This window comes from Pogoniulus pusillus, chromosome 31 (genome assembly GCF_015220805.1).
Source record: "Pogoniulus pusillus isolate bPogPus1 chromosome 31, bPogPus1.pri, whole genome shotgun sequence".
Taxonomy (NCBI): Eukaryota; Metazoa; Chordata; class Aves; order Piciformes; family Lybiidae; genus Pogoniulus; species Pogoniulus pusillus.
This window is the reverse complement of record NC_087294.1, coordinates 7,497,334-7,515,649: the sequence shown is the minus strand read 5'-3', so window position 1 is coordinate 7,515,649 and position 18,316 is coordinate 7,497,334. Positions and strand designations below refer to the sequence as shown.

General features: G+C 44.4%; 1 long non-coding RNA gene across 3 annotated transcripts; it reads right to left on the bottom strand.

Annotated features, from left to right (window-relative positions):
- Positions 1-2,509: 2,509 nt before the first annotated feature.
- On the bottom strand, positions 2,510-16,922 carry LOC135189234 (uncharacterized). Of its 3 annotated transcripts, none has more exons than XR_010307980.1 (3): positions 16,796-16,922; positions 11,412-11,859; positions 2,510-3,077 (listed from the first exon to the last, which is right to left on the bottom strand). It is a non-coding gene; the product is annotated as an uncharacterized LOC135189234 (long non-coding RNA). The 3 variants fall into 3 exon arrangements; XR_010307982.1 differs by having other exon boundaries at positions 2,510-3,074; XR_010307981.1 differs by lacking the exon at positions 2,510-3,077 and adding an exon at positions 5,588-5,698.
- Between the last annotated feature and the right edge of the window lie 1,394 nt (positions 16,923-18,316).

Here is an 18,316-nt window from a genome sequence, read left to right as displayed (position 1 = left end):
TTTGGAGGTCTCTTCCAACCTGGTTGATTCTATGATTCTATTCTTGATGCCCAGAGACACTGCCATGTTGTCTGTGCTGAACACCAAAGTGCCCATCTCACTCCAGAGGGGATCCAGTGCACATTTAAGCCTAAGCTTCCCCATAATCTATGCTGAGAAGCAGGGACACTGAGTGGTCCTAGGTCTTGGAAAGAAATGTAATTTTCTTCTAAAGAGTCTCTTAAGAGACCTTCTGTTATCTTGAGAAATGATTGTGGATTGAAGGGGGTGGGTGCAGGTTGTTCCTAGGCTGCGTGTGCTTACTCCTTGAATGGCATGCAGTGTGCTGGAAAACATGTCAGCAGGTGGAATCATGACATAAAAACCCTGTGCCTTCAGTGCCTTAGCAAGTCTGTCTGTGCCTGTGTTAGCAACACCAAGGCTGAATGGTTTGCTCAGAGCCAAGAGTGGGAATCCCTAACCGGTGTCTTGCTTTGTGTTGTGGAAAACAATGCCGCTCTGTGTGCTTACAGTTGTAGTGTGCTACACTCAAGCAAGCCCAGCCAGCTGCCCCTAATAGTGAGGAACTGCTGTAGAGGGACTTTCAGAATTGTCTTCCTGGTAAACACCTTTGAAAGTTTATGGAGTTAGAGAATATCTCAAGTTGGAAGAGGCTGCTGAGTTTGTAGCACACATCAACTCAAATATCTTGCATGGTGAGAAAGAGAGCTCCCAGTCGTGCCTATGACAAGGTTCATAGATGTGTTTCCTGGTGAGGGTCTTTACAACCCCGTTGACATTACTGAACACATCTCGTCTTAAAAGTATAATATGCAGAGCTCAGCAAAGGAAGCATTAAAAAACGCCAATACCACAGTCCCACTTTCATCACTAGATTCAGGCTTGTACCCATGATGCCTCCCTTACACTTTAAAAGCAGGATTTGCATTTGAATGTCAGAGCCAGACCTTGTCCTCTGTGGTCTGCAGCCAGAGCACTAGCAGGATGTGGCAATGGGTGACAGCCAGGGCTGAAACACAGCCTTGGGCTTCTGCAGAAGAGAAAACGAAACTCATTCACTTCAGCAGAAGCAAGAGGAAGTGAATGGCATAAACAGCACAAAATAAATGATAATGTGAGGTTTTGCTATACTGCAAGCCAGACTGCTCGAGATCATGGCAGTACCTATTTTAAATGGCTACCTTCATAATCTCCATTTTAAACAAAAAAAGAAACAGCACTTGAAACGGTCTAGGAAAAACCTGGCTTGAGCTATACCTTTTAAGCTGTATGTACTGCTGCCAAGTCTTACAACACTCCTTTAGATTTAAGAGACAAAGCAAATCATCTTTGCTCTATTAGTTATAGACACAGACAACAGCAATAATTGTGGCCAGCTAATGATGCCTTGAGGGTCAAATGCAGACAGTTGGCACTTTATCTATTTATAACCATTTTTAAAATGGCAGTGCCATCCCTGCACTCCCACTCTACATCTCCCACACACACTCAGCACCTTATGAGTCAGGCTGCGAAAATATATAGAGAGGCTGATGTAAAGATGAGCTTTTGGAAAGTTAGTGTTTCAAAGAATGTTTGAGGTGCTTTTTTTGGTTGCCTTTCTTTTTTTAATGGCTGCAAATGGGTCATGTTTCTAAGCCACTGCCTGCAGTACGAGGGTAAGGTTTTTATTAAATCTAAAATCTGAGGATACTCTGTTGTTAAGGTAAGGCCATGAGAGAATTTCTCCCCCCCCCCCCATCACATTTCTAAGAATATTTTTGCCTTTCATAGGACCTTCAGTTTTGCAAGTACTTAAGAGTCAATGGGGCTGTTCATATGTGATCAAGCCATATATATGGCTGTGCCTATAGAAGCCAGGGGATCATCAGTCTGAAAATCACAAGTGTCACTGCTGCAAGCACTATTTATTAATGTTCCCATCCCCAGCACAAGTAGCTTGTGAGCTACATCCAGACATAATGACTGCATGACCACAGTATCACTGACCAGATGGCAACAAGGACACAGCTTGGACTTATGATAATATTCTGGATACATTTGTCTCATGAGAGAGGTTTTTATTACCCTTTTAACCCATTAATATTATTGGTTAATAAAGTACATGTGGCATGAGATGTGTTTCAAGTTTAAAGGTTCACTGGGCTAGTACAGGTACGAAGGCTGCTAGCTGACCGTGGGGAGAAGCCCAGGCTGAAACTTCTGAGTAAGCTTGAGGTACAGCTGGGTGCTTAGTCTAGTCCTGCCCGTGGTTGTAAGATGGGTCTCCACTCCAGGGACACTGCTATCTCTACCTGGGAAACACCCATGTAGATCCTCCTTACCCAGCCATCCACAGAGTCTCCACATCCCACTGCTCTGAGCTGTGGTATTTGGGGTCACTGTCCAAATGGGTGACTGTCTGCCTTTGCAGCAGAAAGTGTGAGTTGGTGCAACAGTTTAGTCTGAGGGCTAAATCATCTGCTCCCCCAACAAAAAAGTGAGGAAGGTAAGACATGCAACTCAGGACTGAGATAAAGAGTTGAGAGTTTAATGTAACATAAGATATCATAAGCACAGTGCAGAATTACCCTAGCTAGTAATCCAGTCAATCTAATAATACAAGGCATGATCACCTTAGTTTAGCCTAGTTGCAGAAGAAATGCAGTGAAATACAGAGGGGAAAAAAAAGCCCAGCATAAAACAGAAAGCCAAAATCCAGCAGCTACCCAACTGCCACTCTTTCCGCTGCCATGCCTGCGGAAAAGAGCCAACATCCAAAAAGTTGGAACCCAGAAGCAGCAACCAGAACAGGAAGCCTCCCATGTTGCAGTCTGAACTTCAAGCCCCATAATACTTTGCTTCAGTTAGCACTTTAATTTTTGAAGCTGGCGTGACTGTGGCAGGATGGAATAACAACAGCAGGTTCAACTCAATTCCTAACAGTTGGTGTCTCTCTAGCAATAGCAGTTCATTTTACATGCCTCTATTCTTCAGTTTTGGCTTGTATCTCCAGGATAAACTCTGTCCTAGTGAGACCACACCTGGAATACTGTGTCGAGTTTTAGGCTCCTCAGTTCAGGACAGACAGGGATCTGCTGGAGAGAGTCCCGTGGAGAGTCATGAGGATGACTGGGGAACTTGAGCATCTCCCCTGTGAAAGAGAGACTGAGCGACCTAGGACTGTTTAGTCTGGAGAAGAGAAGACTGGGAGGAGATCTGATCAATGTATACAAATATCTGAGGGGTAGTTGCCAAGTGGATAGGGCCAATCTCTTGTTGGTGGTTTGCAGCAGTAAGACAAGGAGCAACAACCACAAACTGCAGCACAGAAGGTTTCACCTCAACATGAGGAGAAACTTCATTACAGTGAGAGTGACAGAGCACTGAACAGGCTATCTATAATGGTTGTGGCTGCCCAGGGAGGTGGTGGAGTTGCTGTCCCTGTAGGTGTTCAAAAAAAGACTGAATGAAGCACTTAGTGCCACGGTTGAGTTGATTGGACAGGGCTGGGTGCTAGGTTGGGCTGGATGATCTTGGAGGTCTCTTCCAACCTAGTTGATTCTATCATTCTAAGAGTCTATGATTCTATGTCCCTTCAGATATTGGGCACTTTGTGTTTGTACACAGGACAGGCCTCAGATGGATTTTCCCATGGTAGATCACTCCAAGGAGAAATTCCTCCTTTTGGGTCCTTTGAGCTATTAAATAATTTCCTTACAAGAAAACAACTCCGTTCCTAAAGAATGTTTGCAGAACTTCTTGCTGCACTTTCAGATAAAGGCAAGGTGAGTGGTAATCACTGGTACCAAGTGGGACCTGCTCACAGGCTCCTCTGTTATACTGAGGAGGTTGAGTTTATCCTGCAGCACAATGCAGGGTGAAGGCCATGATGGACATGTGGCATGGCACAGCACAGGCTTGGGACTGTTTAGATTCACTGTGGTGTGGATGACTGACACCTCAATGCACAGAGCTCTCCTAGACAGGATCACTGCACAGATGCTTTCAAGTCTTCAGTTTATTCCTCTCAACAAGCTAAGCTACCTCTTGGCTCATCTCTGAAAAGTCGTTTAACATACCAGTGGTAACAGGAGTCAAAATTGGGAGAGTAATTTCTGTTGTTTTCAAGTAGAGTAGTGTCAAGGGTTAGGGCTGGATGTGCCACTAGATATATGACAGACACTATTAAGCCTCTTCCTTCCCAAAAGGGAAGAGAAGGGGAGTAAGGAGAGACTTATGAATTGGAAAAGAATACTAGAACCACTTCAATGAAAATAACAATAAAATTAAATATGTACAAATATACACAGACAATATCAAAGCCAACTCCTATAATGGCAATTATGTCATCATCACCACTTGTGATGTGGCAGGCACCGGAGAAATCCCAGACTAGATTCAGTAGCAGATGGGAACCAGATTCAGGAGCTAGATTCTGGAACTGGATTCAGGAACACATGGATCAGGACAGTCTTCCTTGGACACTGGCCATTAAAGTTGAGAGCTTGACCCTTGTGATCCCTCCGCTTTTCACTGGACATGGTATATATGGAATGGAATACCTTGCTAGTCAGTTTATGATCACCTGCCCTGTTCACTCCTCCCTGCAGATGTGCGCCCCAAATGCAGTTCCACAAGAGCAAGCATGAGCAAGAGCCTTTCTGCATACCAGCCACAAACATCAGGTGTTATCACTTCCAGAAGCAGACACTGTCTGCAAAAAGATGCCACTAACTTTAAAAAGTGCAGTTACACAGGAGAGACTGAGCTGAAAAGTAAAATCACTGAACAGAATTTGTCCTGTTGTAACTCAAACCAGGACAAGTACTGGTCTTTCACAAAACCTGGGGGTTCATGTGCCAGGGTGGAGCTTAAACACTGTCCTAAGGGGAATCTTCCAAATGCAGATTTTGTTACGGAAGAACTATCACAAAGAGTTGGAATAGCAATAAATACCTAATCCTACTGGGTGTCATGGCCTGTTTCTGCCCCTTCACATTCTTACAAAGACTTACTCTTTTCAGATCTTCAAGGCTGCCAGGTGCTCTGATGTTGGCCCATGCTATACTAACCCACACACTTCTTTTCCACCCTGTCATGTTTATCCTGCTGATTCACTGTCTGTGAAGGAGACTGAGGGAACTGTGGTTATGGTCAGGAAGGAGAGTCTATAGCAGTGACAGGGACACAAGGAGGTTTATCTTGTAATATTCCAAATGACATGCCCTCTCCTGAAGTCTCCTGCCTTTACTCCTTGCAGATATTTCATTTCCTACATAGTAGAGCAAATGAAGCAAGGAGCCTCATTAATTCCCAGTCTTGCTTCTTTTTCTTATCACTGTTCTCACCATATGACAAGATTACTGTATAAAAAGAGAAGAACATTTAACTAAAGGTTTTCTTCCATTGCATACACAAGGAATTGGATTAAGGCTGCATGGAAAGTGTCTAGAGTGTTTAACCTCAGCCTAGAGCATATTGTGTATGTGCTGTATGTACAAGCACGTATACATATTGATAAGCATTACCTCCATATTGATAAACATTTATACATACAAGCCCTCCACGAGGAAAATGATAAATAGGGTCTCACTCTATGAGTATGAGTTATTCCTGGTAGCACACTCTGTCCTCCTCCTTTGAAAGGGCTCATGCTCATTTTTTTCTGGCAGGCTCTTGACTGTGCAAATGCAGATGGCAGAAGGATCAAAGCAACCTGAAAAACATTTTGTCATCCAAGCTTGAATGAAGCTCCGTGGAAGGCAGGCAGAGCACTTGTCACCACTGTCTTCCAGACTTGTAAAGCCTTGCTACAAGGCAGAGGTAGCAACTGAGCTACTCCATAAAGAGGTCAGATATAACAAGGCAGAGGTAGCAGTTTAGCTCCTCCAAAAAGGGTCAGATCACAAGGCATAGGCAGCAACTGGGCTTCTCCAAAAAGGGCTAGGTATCTTTTGCAATAGCAAATATTAGTCAAGCTAAATATGTAACTCTTCACAATTTACACATACAAGTCTAGTTTACTGTTCCACATCATTTTTACTGCTGAACCAAGTCATGGTGAAAGACAGGGAAACTTCAGAAGAAAGACTTTGGGTATGCTTAGAACTTGAGTAGACTTGGAAATGTTTTATTCTTTTCTCTGTGGATGCACACTGGCTTTTAGAAGCAAGCAGAGTGTCTGAATACATCTCATCTTATCCAGTACCACTAATTACATCTAACTGAGCATCACCTGTTGACAGCTGTTTGTTCCTAAAGCCTTTTTAGAGCTTTCCTTTCTTAACATTTCCTATGAGCACAATACCACATCTCAGACAGTGCACATCCAGCATAAATAATACATAAACTGGATGCAAGCTGCGTTTTCCCTCCAGTGCTCATACTGCCTGCAAGCATGGTTAGAAGACCAGATGGTAAAGATGATAACATTTTCCTACTCTCCAGATTATGTTGGTCATAGAAATGAAGCTGCTGTGCTGTCTGTTCTTCTTCTACTTCCATTTTGTGCAACTTCCACGATTGTGTGAATGTCCTTCATCTTTCCATCTTTGGTTTTTTTCCTTATTATAGAATTACAGAATCATAGTATGGCTTAGGTTGGAAGAGACCTTAAATATCATATAGTTCTAATGTCCCTGCAGTAAGCACAGACACCTCTCACTTAGACCTAATCAACCAAAGCCACATCCAACCTGGCTTTCAACAATACCAGTGACTGGGCATCCACAACTTGTCACTCTGAGGAATCTGTTCCAGTGTCTCAGTACCCTCATGGTGAGGAGATTCTTCTGTACATTCAGCCTAAATCTACCCTTTCTAGTTTATTACCTTTGCCCCTTGTCCTGTCACCACAAGCCCTGCTAAAAAGATTGTCCATATCTTTCTTACAGGCCCCATCTAAATACTGAAAAGCTGTCATAAAGTCTCCCAAAAGCCTTTTCTTCTCCAGGCTGAACAACTCCAGCTTTCTCAACTTGTCCTTACAGGAGAGGTTTCCAGCACTCTGATTATTTTTGTAGTCCTCTTCTAGACTCACTTCAACAAGTTCATGGTCTTTTTATGTTGTGAGTGAACATATGTAGAGTGAACATAGTTGGTTCACATTGAGGTTCTTCTCAACTAACACCCCCAAGTCCTTATCAGGGCTGCTTTCTATCCAAACTCTCCAAACTATCAAACTGTATTTGTGCTTGGGATTCCCTTGAGCCAGGTGCAGGACCTTGTACTTGGCCTTCTTGAATCCCATGAGGTTTGCACAGGCCCACCTCTTCAGCCTGAATTGAAACCCTTCCCTCCAGTGTGTTGACCACGCTGTACAACTTGGTGTTGTTAGCAAACTTGCCAAGGTTGCACTTAGTCCCACCCTCTTTGTCACTAACAAAGGTGTTAAACAGCATTGGTCCCAACACTGACTTCTGAGGAATGCCATTTTTCAGTGATCTTCAAGCTGTTGAGCACAACTCTTTGAGTACAACCATTTAGACAATTTCTTATCCTCTGAGTTGTCCATCCATCAAATTCATGTCCCTCCAATTTAGAGATGAGGATGTCATGCAGGACAGTGTGCTTTGCACAAATCCATGAAGATATGACATCAATTGCTCTTTCTTTATCCACCAATGCCATACCCCTGTTATGGAAGGGCACCAAATTGATCAGGCACAGTTTGCCCTTAGTGAAACCGAGTTGGCTGCCACCAATCACTTCCTTATTTTTATTATACCTTCCCATACTTTCCAGGAGCAGCTGCTCCACAGTGTTGCCAGGCATAAAGGTGAGACTGGGTGGCAAAATGTTGTAGATCAGAAAAGGTGTTTGTGCTCAGTTTGCACAACAGCAGGTTATTGTGCCAAGTGCAAACTGCTGTACAATTAAGCCTGGTGTTTCTAAATATATACAGAGCCAGAGAGGGTAAATTTTACTGGAAGGGTTCCAGCAGAACGTATTTGATCTTGCAGCTTGTACTTTGATGTTTGCTGAATATGTCTCAATCAGAGATGTAGGGTTGGGCTCAGTGTATCTAAAGCAGTTTGAAGCTTTCAAGACCATGTCTTTCTTTTCCATTTCCAAACCCAGTGGTTTCAATAATCACATTCCACCGCAGCTGAAGTGATTTATAAGTCTTAGCAGTGCTGCAAATTGCAGCCTTCTAACCTGGAACTCTCCCTGCAAGGTATGAATGCTCCCCAATGATTTCACATCACTTCACTTCACACACTATAAAAAGGGCTACGTTATTAACACCCTTAAAAATTCCTTCTGTTTGGTGAAGCTTTACATTTGAATCCTAGACATGTAGAAAGTCAGGCTGGTACAAACCATAACATGTATTAAGTTGTACATTTGAATGTGAAAGGTATTTCTGAAGCTTTTTGCTCTATCATTCAACTACACTTATTGGAGTCTGTAAAATCATTTTCTGCCTCTTAACTTCAGCATGTTCTAGTAAAAAAACAAAACAAAACAACCCAAAGCTAGGAAAATTGGTGGGATTTTTTTTGCATAAAAGGCAAACTCTGCCACTATTATATTAATATTCCCTAAACCATATATTGTCCCTGTTTCTCACTATCCTTTCTTCTCCATGGGCTGTACATATTCAATGCTCACCATAGGGTATATTTCATATAAACAATGGAGTGGCTCTGATACCAAAGCTGCATACAAGGGTTAGAGTATATCTGCTGTATTTCTCCCTCCTTCCCCTTTTCTACGATCCAGCAAAATGAGGGGACATAGAATAAGTGCATGTGAGTTTGGATCAGTCAGTGTTATGTTGGTCAGAAGCAGATTTGTTGTCAGTGGATACAAAGGTATTTGTACAGGTGGAGTAAGAACAGTTCAGTCTGGAAATTCTCCTTCTGTTTTTTGTTTGTTTGAATGCAGAACAGGGTAAACTTTTACTTTCTGGAAAGAAAAAGGGAGAGTTTATTGCCTCCCCTAACTCTGCTTGGAAGCCCAAAATCTATCCCCTTCTATCCTTGTGCACATAAACACCACATTCACTTATTCTGGGACTGTGTATAGAAGAACTCTTCCAGCCAGGTTCAAAACCTTGTCTCTTCCTCATGTTTCTTTCGCTCTACCACACTTTTGTTTCCTCATACAAGTAATGTTCCTGTTGGTATATATAACCTCAGAACTATCGTGAACTCCATTTGCTGCTGGGACAGCAACTTCAGCCTCTGAATGCTTACTGCCATTTCTCCCACCAACAGAGTTTCCCACTGTGCCAGTAGTGTCCACAGAGGCCTGTTCCTTGGTGTTAACCTGAATGTTAGAGCCAAAATCTGTTAATTTGCCTCATCCCGTCACTCTGTGCCTAAATTCTGCTGTCAACACATCACTGGCACATCACTACAGCCAGTCCCATTCAAGGGTATAACGGCAGGGCAAGATCAGGTGCATACAGTAATTGTGGTACAAAAAACAAAGCTTTTTTGATGAAAGGATCCTTTCCTAAAGAATGTGGCTAGAGGATTCCATCAGCAGCTCCAAGAGCAAACAAGCTGAACCACATACTGCTTTTGTAGCAGAGAGAATTACTGATGTGATAGGAGGGTAAATCAATTGGCAGCTCCCCCAGAGAACTCAGTTTGGCCAAGTGTCTTGTTTTCTCTGATAAGTTTGGTGTTGGGGATTTAAAATGTTACTTATTTATTCATTATGTTTTCTTTCTTCTGTTGTGAGAGGAGAGGGATCCAAGCTGAACAATACCTGTGTGCTTATTTGAAGACAGGCACTCTTATGGGCCTAGAAGCAGTGTTTCTGTAGGATGAGCTGAGTTATAACAACAAGAGTAAGAAGTTTGTACTGGCTTGCCTTTGAAAAGGCAGCCAGCTGTGGGACTATGAATCATGATGCCTAGTGGTGCCTCTAACTTTAAGGAAAGTTCAAGCTATTGGTTTTATTATTTAATGAGAAGCTTTTGATCTACATCTGCATTTTTATGCACACATACAGAATGCTGAAAACTAAAACAAAAATGAAACATAACCTGATCCTCAAAGCCTGTAGCTGTTTTGTTGGGTTTTTTATTTTTCTGCCTGCTACTTTGCTACTATAGAAGCAATCAGAAGCCCCTAGAACTACCACATGGGGCTCCTCAAGATCACAGTTCCTCCCAACAAATAAAGAACAAGTTAGCAGAAGCCCAAAATTAGGAAGTGCAAAATGCTCCTGGCAAAGAGCAGAATGACAGAAACACAGGATCACAGAACTTTAGGGTTTGGAAAGGACCTCCAGAGATCATTGAGTCCAACCTCCCTGCCAAGGCAGGATCCCTAGGGTAGTCCACATAGCAATGCACCCAGTCAGGTTTGGAAAGTCTCCAGAGAAGGAGACTCCACAACTTCTCTGGGTAGCCTGTTCCAGTGCTCCATCTCCCTCACTGTAAAGAAGTTTCTCCTCATGTTGAGTTGAAACCTTCTATGCTCAAGTTTGCATCCACTGCTCCTTGTCTTATTACTGTGCACCACCAAAAAAAGATTGGCCCTATCTGCTTGACATCCACCCCTCAGATATTTATAGACACTGCTAAGATCTCTTCTCAGTCTTCTCCAGACTAAACAGCCCCAGGTCTCTCAGTCTGTCTCCACAGAGGAGATGCTCAAGTCCCCCAACCATCCTCACAGCCCTCCATTGGACTCTCTCCAGCAGGTCTCTGTCTCAATCTGGCTGCCCCAGATGATCCATGGGACATAAGAGCAAGTTTGCTGTTGCCTGCTGCTCTTTTAGAGGAGCTAGCTTGAGTCTGATTCCACAGATCAGTTTTGATGCCTGAGGAAGCAGGATGAAACCTGACACATTGGAGAGATTGGATGCCTGTTTCCTGGTCCAGGCACTGGCCCCAGTCCTTTCTTTGACAGCCTAATGACTCATTTTTCCTCTATGTAAGACGAAGGTGGTAATATTGTCTTGGGTTTGAGCAGGCAGAAAAGCTATTTTACTCCTTCACAAAGAAGTAAGATAAAAATGCTCCACACTGGGCTGGAAGTTTAAATGGAAATACTACTGACATATACAGAAATACACAATGCACAAATCCATATTCAGCTTGACAATCTCATTAGGCCAAAACTTTCCAAAGCCTTTCCACCAAACCAGGCCTGAATCCCAGGCTACAGTGCCCCCCATACCCAATAAAAACTAGTCTAGCTGCTCAAGGCCAAGAGCTTCATCTCCCCTGTAAATACCAGAGATATACCAGCTTGGTGTACCAGGAGAAGAGAGAGGGAGAGAAAAAGGGGGAGAAAATGACTATGCAGCCAGTTTATACAGGGAAGAGAGATGCAGCCTGATGGGAACAAAACAGCAAAAGTTTACATTTTCTGGTGTCCACCTCCTGGGCTGTCTAGTCCCTGGAGGGCTGCACTCAATGGTTAAGACATCCCAGTTCTTTAAACCCATCACAAGTGTGTACTTACCTGGCAAGGTGAAGTGATGATTAATTTGCCTTCGTTTTTACCATCTGATGTGCAGAGTGTGATTAGTTGCCATACTTGCACACATGCCCCCAGGCAGGCTGTCTTCCGGCTGCTCTCTGTGGCGTGAACGTGCACCCCAGCAGAAGCAGCTGCTTTCAACTCTTCCTGAACCAGGGAGGGAGGTGCCTGGGTCTTCCCTTCTTCAGTCCCACACAGTTGTCTTTTACTTGAAGATTTAGTGCAGATATGGGTGTTCTATTATCTTCTCCTTTTTGTGCTTTCAAACTGCAATGAGAGCTTTTCTCAGCTTTCCCCTGAAATTATCCGAGGTGGACTCCATTCATTTGATGCAACGCTCAGCAGCGGAGCCTGTGAGAGAGACCGCAAGGTGCAGCATTCACTGCCTGGACAGTGCCACTCTGCAAGCAGCCCAGGAGGACCTGCATACCTGAGAAGAAGGTAGTAAAGCCAAGCATAAGTTATAGTGTAAATAAGCTCAAGGAAAATGGTACTGGGAAAATCTCTGGTGAGCCAGGTGCTGGTGGCTGGCCATATTGGACTCCCTTCTGAGAAGCTGTTTGCAGCTTACTGGTTTCTGCTTTCTTCAAGGAAGCAAAGTTTTGTACATTATTTGTAAACAATTGGAGCTGTGTCAAATATACTAATTTCTCATCATTTTTTCCTCTTTTATAAAAGAAAATTACTATAGAACCTTGAATTTTGGCTAAGAGTCAGGGCTAAAACACAAAAAGACGAGGAATGATAATTTTAAATCACAAGACACGTTTGGTTCTTGACAGGCATCCTGCAGATTTCCCTGGAGCCTTCTCTTCTCCGGGCTGAACAACTCCAAGTCTCTCAGCCTGTCTTCAAAGAAGAGGTGCTCCTCTGAAAACCTTGATTGATGCAAGTTATATGTAACTGCATAAGACAGTTGGTTTTGTCTCCATTTAATACTAATGGAAAAGGTCTGGAAGTAAACCAGTTGCAAAAATAATGTAAAAACAGTTAGTTGGAAGAGATCTGTGAATAACACCATTGAGGCTAAACCAATAGGTTTAATTTATCTTTTTTTTTTGCCTTGTTTTCATACAGCTGCAAATTATAGCTGCCCCTTTGCTACAAAACATCTTGTTCAGGGCAATTAAAAACTCGTGGATAGTGTTTTGGTGAACAGCAGAACTTGAAAACAGAGCAAGGATTTGCTTGAAAACTCAGATAGTCTTACTTGCTTTTTAAATGGGAATCTGTGGATTTCATGCTCCTAAAAGTAAATTAATAGGGCCTGAATCCTTAATATGGGCTTCAAAGACCTTGTGACATTTAGTAAGCACATTTTCTGTTCTTTCCTGTACCTGTAATTCATTATGAAATCCTTAACAGTAGCATCTTCCCTCCCCTCCCTCCCTTTTCCTCCTCCTCACTTTGCCTCATCTTGCCTTGTGTTGCATCTCTGCTCCTTTTTGGCAGGTCCAAAAGCATTGTCCTAAGAGCTCAAAGCTGCCCAGTGCACATTGACCCCTGTGGTCACAAACAAATATAAGCATGAGCTTCTTCTGACTCTGTAAGTCTTTGTAGGACTGAGATGTAGTGCAGGCTCTTTGGAATCCACCCATTTTTGTCAGGCATATTTGACCCATATGCTAAGAGACAGAACTTGCTGGATGCTAATAGCAGGGTAGAGATCCACTACCTGGTGTTATCTAATCATACCAGTCCATTTCTCCTGTGAGTCTGGGGGAAATAAAAACAAACCAAGAGCTCACACAGACATCTAAGCTATTCTACAACAGGTTTAAAGCCTGGGATGTCTTTCTGGAAAACATATTTACCCTTTGGTATACTGACACATGCTGTCAGAATGATCAGTCTAGATTAGCTCTTAAAATAAAATCAAGCTTTCAGTAGCAGCAGCCGTAACAGGGCTGTCATCAGCAGGACCCAGACTTGGTGCATGCTGAGGGGAACAGCTGGTGCAGAGAAATGAATAGCCAGCCATTGTCCTTGCACCTGGCCGGTACCGGCTCTCGCAGCCAGAGATGGCAAACAGGGCTACCACAGAGACAACTGGTGTGTTCTTCTGAGAGGCTTAAATTAAATGATAATTGTGGCAGAAGTGTATGATGTGCAAGAATTACATATAAAAGAGATGTGATGAACACGATCCTCCAACGTCCCCCATCAGCGAAAGCTTTTTAGCTCTCTTGTCTTAGAGACAGAAAGACATTGGGGGGTCCTTTCATAAAATGGAAAAATGGGGAACAGCCAGATCAGAGAATGCAAATGAGCCTCCTGGAACACTGGATGAGACTCTAATCCTCATTATTCTTTGTGGATGCAGTGGTGATTTTGACTGTTGCTTTTGTTAGCCAAATGCAACTGAGACAGGACTTGTACATGAGGCCCATCTGTTTATAAGAGTGAGGATGGTGGGAGAACAGCAAGCGCTGAACACAGACGGCCCTGCTGCTTACACTGGGGGGCATATGCAATCAGAACAAACACTAGTGATGCCTTCAGACATGGAATATGGAATAACTGCCCACTATCACCATGCAGGGCTTTATTTTGTGACTGAGACAGGTAAGCCTGCTCCGCTGTCTGCACTCAAGAGGCTAGAGAAATCCTATTGTCTGTGCATAAATCACACATGTCCTGCTCCAAATACTGAGAAATAAGGTCTGGGGTGGAAGAAACAGGGTTCAGTACAAAGTGAACATCATGCTCATGCATTGCTGGAGTCAGAGCCTGCAATAACTCACTTGAGCATCTTGAATACTGTGTTCGGTTTTGGGCCCCTCACTACAAGAAAGACATTGAGTCACTGGAGTGTGTCCAGAGAAGGACAACAAAGCTGGTGAAGGGCACAGAGAACAAGTCTTATGAGCAACAGCTGAAGGAACTGCACTTGTTTAGTTTGAAGAAGAGGAGACTGAGGGGAGACTTCATTACTCACTACAACTACCTGAAAGGAGGCTGTAGTGAAGTGGGGAGTCAGTCTCTTCTCCCTAGTATCAAGTGACAGAATAAGAGAAAATGGCCTGAAATTGTGCCAGGGGAGGTTTAGATTGGATATCAGGAATAATCTAATCACTGAAAGAGTGGTCAGACATTGGAATAGGTTGCCCATGGAGGTAGTGGGGTCACCATCTATGAAGGTATTCAAAACGCATATAGACATGGCCCTTTAGGATATGGTTTAATGACCATGGTGGTCTTCGGTTGATGGTTGGACTCAGTGATCTTAGAAGCCTTTTCCAACCAAAACTATTCTATGGTTCTATGAATGCACATGCTACTCTGCTTCATTTCACATACAGCTCTGCAGTGCCTTGCAGTTTCCTTACCACGGATGTCTAAACTAATCTTCCTGTTCAAACGACTAATAGCAATTAGCAATAGCAGAACCCATCTCCTGAGATCTCATTACAAATCCCCAAACCCAGGCGTTTACGTATAGTTAGCGATAGCAAAAGACTGACCCCCTGTCTGTCACCCAGCACAGGGCACAGATCCCAGGGATGGCAAATGCTTCTGCACTGGATGCTTGGAAACTTAGTCCAGTTTTTCAAGAGTAAACACTCCATCTCTTTTCCTTCAATAACTGTTACTATACCATCTTCCTGCAGACAGTGAAAACCTGGCTGTGCATCACCTGGGGTCTTTGGAAAAAACAGCATCCATTATTCAAAGGATGAGCTCGCAGCTACATGTGTATCCTTTTCAGGTTAAGAAAAGCATGGGGGAAATGCTAACAGCTGCTTTGCAATAAACACTCACGGGCAACTGGAAAGACTTGCAGGTTGTGGATAATTTTGTAGGTACGAAACAGGTATTTTTCACAGAGGCATGATACTCCCTTCGAAAATCCATGTGCGGCCTGTCATCTCATCAGTAATTATGTGAAATTGATATACCTTCATCACCTACCCACTTCTCAGCAGCAGCAGCAAAGGCGACAAATGCCACAAACTCTCCCCTGCAAAAGCTTGCTCCCTTACAGAGCAAAGCTGGAGGTGGTCTAGCCTTGAGCTCTGTGGTTAAGGGTTGGACTTGATGATCTGTGAGATCTCTTCCAACCCTGATGATACTGTGATACTGTGTGATACTGTGAGAGGCTTCAGACTGGACATGAAGAGGAAGTTGTTCAGCATGAGAGTGGTGAGAGCCTGGAATGGGTTGCCCGGGGAGGTGGTTGAGGTCCCATCCCTGGAGGTGTTTAAGGTCAGGCTGGATGAGGTTCTGGTAGGGTGTCCCTGCCCATGGCAGGGGAGATGCAATTAGATGATCCTTGTGGTCCCTTCCAACCCTCACTGATTCTATGATTCTAAACCTTCAAATGTGCTGCTCTGCAACCAGAGTCCCAGGACTTGAGAAACACTTAGGGTGTCGTGTCTCTTAAAGAGCCGACAGAATGGGTCTCTTTCAAATGAATTGGAGAGAAATGCAGAATTCTATTTGAAGAGAAAGCTACAGAAAAAAAATCACAGAGCACATACAGGATGCTGTTGTAAATGGGACTAGCTGAAATCTGAGTTTGGGGTAAAATGCAATGAGGCAGATTTTAAAGTTATGAAATATTTATTAATATACCCAAAATAATTCCCCCAAACTTATTTGCACCTATCCACACAAGTTCATGGATGCGGTGAGCAGAACTATTTCACAGGCTGTCTATGCACAATGGAATTTTGAAAGATTTCAGAATATGTCTTTGATAGAGAGTCCGGAGGCTTCATTCACAGTATCACAGTATTATTAGGATTGGAAGAGAACTCACAGATCATCAAGTCCAACCCTTTACCACAGAGCTCAAGGCCAGACCATGGCACCAAGTGCCACGTCCAGTCCTGCCTTGAACAGCTCCAGGGACGGTGACTCCACCACCTCCCCGGGCAGCCCATTCCAGTGTCCAATGACTCTCTCAGTGAAGAACTTTCTCCTCACCTCCAGCCTAAATTTCCCCTGGCACAGCCTGAGGCTGTGTCCTCTTGTTCTGGTGCTGGCCACCTAAGAGAGCAACCTCCTCCTGGCCACAACCTCCCCTCAGGTAGTTGTAGACAGCAATAAGGTCACCCCTGAGCCTCCTCTTCTCCAGGCTAACCAATCCCAGCTCCCTCAGCCTCTCCTCGTAGGGCTGTGCTCAAGGCCTCTCCCCAGCCTCGTCGCCCTTCTCTGGACACGCTCAAGCATCTCAATGTCCCTCCTAAACTGGGGGGCCCAGAACTGAACACAGCACTCAAGGTGTGGTCTAACCAGTGCAGAGTACAGGGGCAGAATGACCTCCCTGCTCCTGCTGGCCACACCATTCCTGATGCAATTCGCCGCTTGGGAGGCTGATTAAAATCCTTTAGCAACTTGAACAAAGAATGGAGAATACTCACTATTCCTAAAGCCCGTGGCCCAAAACATAGGCAGGAAAATATCCAACAGAAGTCCTGTGGCAAACTCCACGTTGGGCCGCGCAGTGAAAATCCGCTGCTGTCTGAGGCGGCTTGAGGCGGCCGAGGCGGCGGCTGGCGGGCGGGCGAGTGGCAGATCAGCGAGGAATGAATGAACACGCCAGCACCTTTTCCCCTGTTTACCCCCCATTTATACGGGAATGGCCGAAGCTAATGGTCTCATCGACCACACGATCACCCAATCACCTCTGGCAATCACCCAAGTAGACACAGAAATGGAAGAACCCACAGGCTGTGTTGTCCTCCACAAAGTGGGGGCGCATAAGCCTACCACGGGACAGGGGCGCGGTCCCCATGAAACTCCCCTCAGGCAAAGAGAGTAAGTTGCCTGGGTTTCTTTTGTCCTTTGGGACTATTCGCCACAGATACATAGTGACCTGCTTGCATTTTCCCCCAGCCTCCAAACCCCAGTGCTCCAATCTTTGCCCGCCTCCCCAGCGCCCCCGCCACCCATAGGCTTAAACAAAGCCTGTGGAGGCCCCAGACAGGCCCACTCCTTACATGTTTACCCAGATAAGTAGCTCCAAGCCAGACACAGGAGGAAGAGGAAAGGAGAACGACCTGCCCTTGCCGCCAGCTTATAGAGAGCAGAACAACAGCACTGAATAACAACTTTACACTTTTCCTGCGTCCACCTCCAGACTCTGCTAGTCCCTAAAGGATTCTTTTAACCCTGTAGTTCCCAGCCTACAACACAGGGCTTCACAAGAGTGCAGTCAGCCGATTACTCACATTAAACTGCATCCCCCTAGCAAAACTAATTGACCAACTGCAATGAGAACAGCCTGCTTGACGTTATTCCACATTAAGGAGAGACAGCAATGCTTTGGGAAACCCAGCTTTTATTGTGGTGAAATTTGGAAGAACTCATGTAACACTGCTTAGGAAAAATGAGTGACTTGTTGGGCTAAAACTACTTGAGAGTGGGTTGAAGAACCAACGTCGCTTCATCAGTCTGGAGAGAAGACTCTGAGGAAACATCATTGTGACCTTTCAGTATCTGAAGGGAGCCTATAAGAAACTCAGTGAGGGACTTTTTAGGATGTCAGGTAGTGATAAGACTAAGGGGAATGGAGCAAAACTAGAAGTGGGTAGATTCAGATTGGATGTTAGGAAGAAGTTCTTCCCTGTGAGGGTGGTGAGACACTGGAACAGGCTGCCCAGAGAGGTGGTAGAAGCCTCATCCTTGTAGTTCTTTAAGGCCAGGCTGGATGGGTGCTCTGAGCAACCTGATCTAGTGCGAGGTGTCTGTGCCCATGGCAGGGGGGTTGGAACTAGATGATCCTTGAGGTCCCTTCCAGCCCTGACAATTCTAAGATTCTATGATCTCTTGCTTTATCAATTTTCAGTCAAAGACGTTTGGGAAGAAAGAAGCTGCAGCACAGCTGTTTCTGGGTACTCAACTAGTGGGTCTGCTAACAGTAGATAGGAAGCAAAAAGACC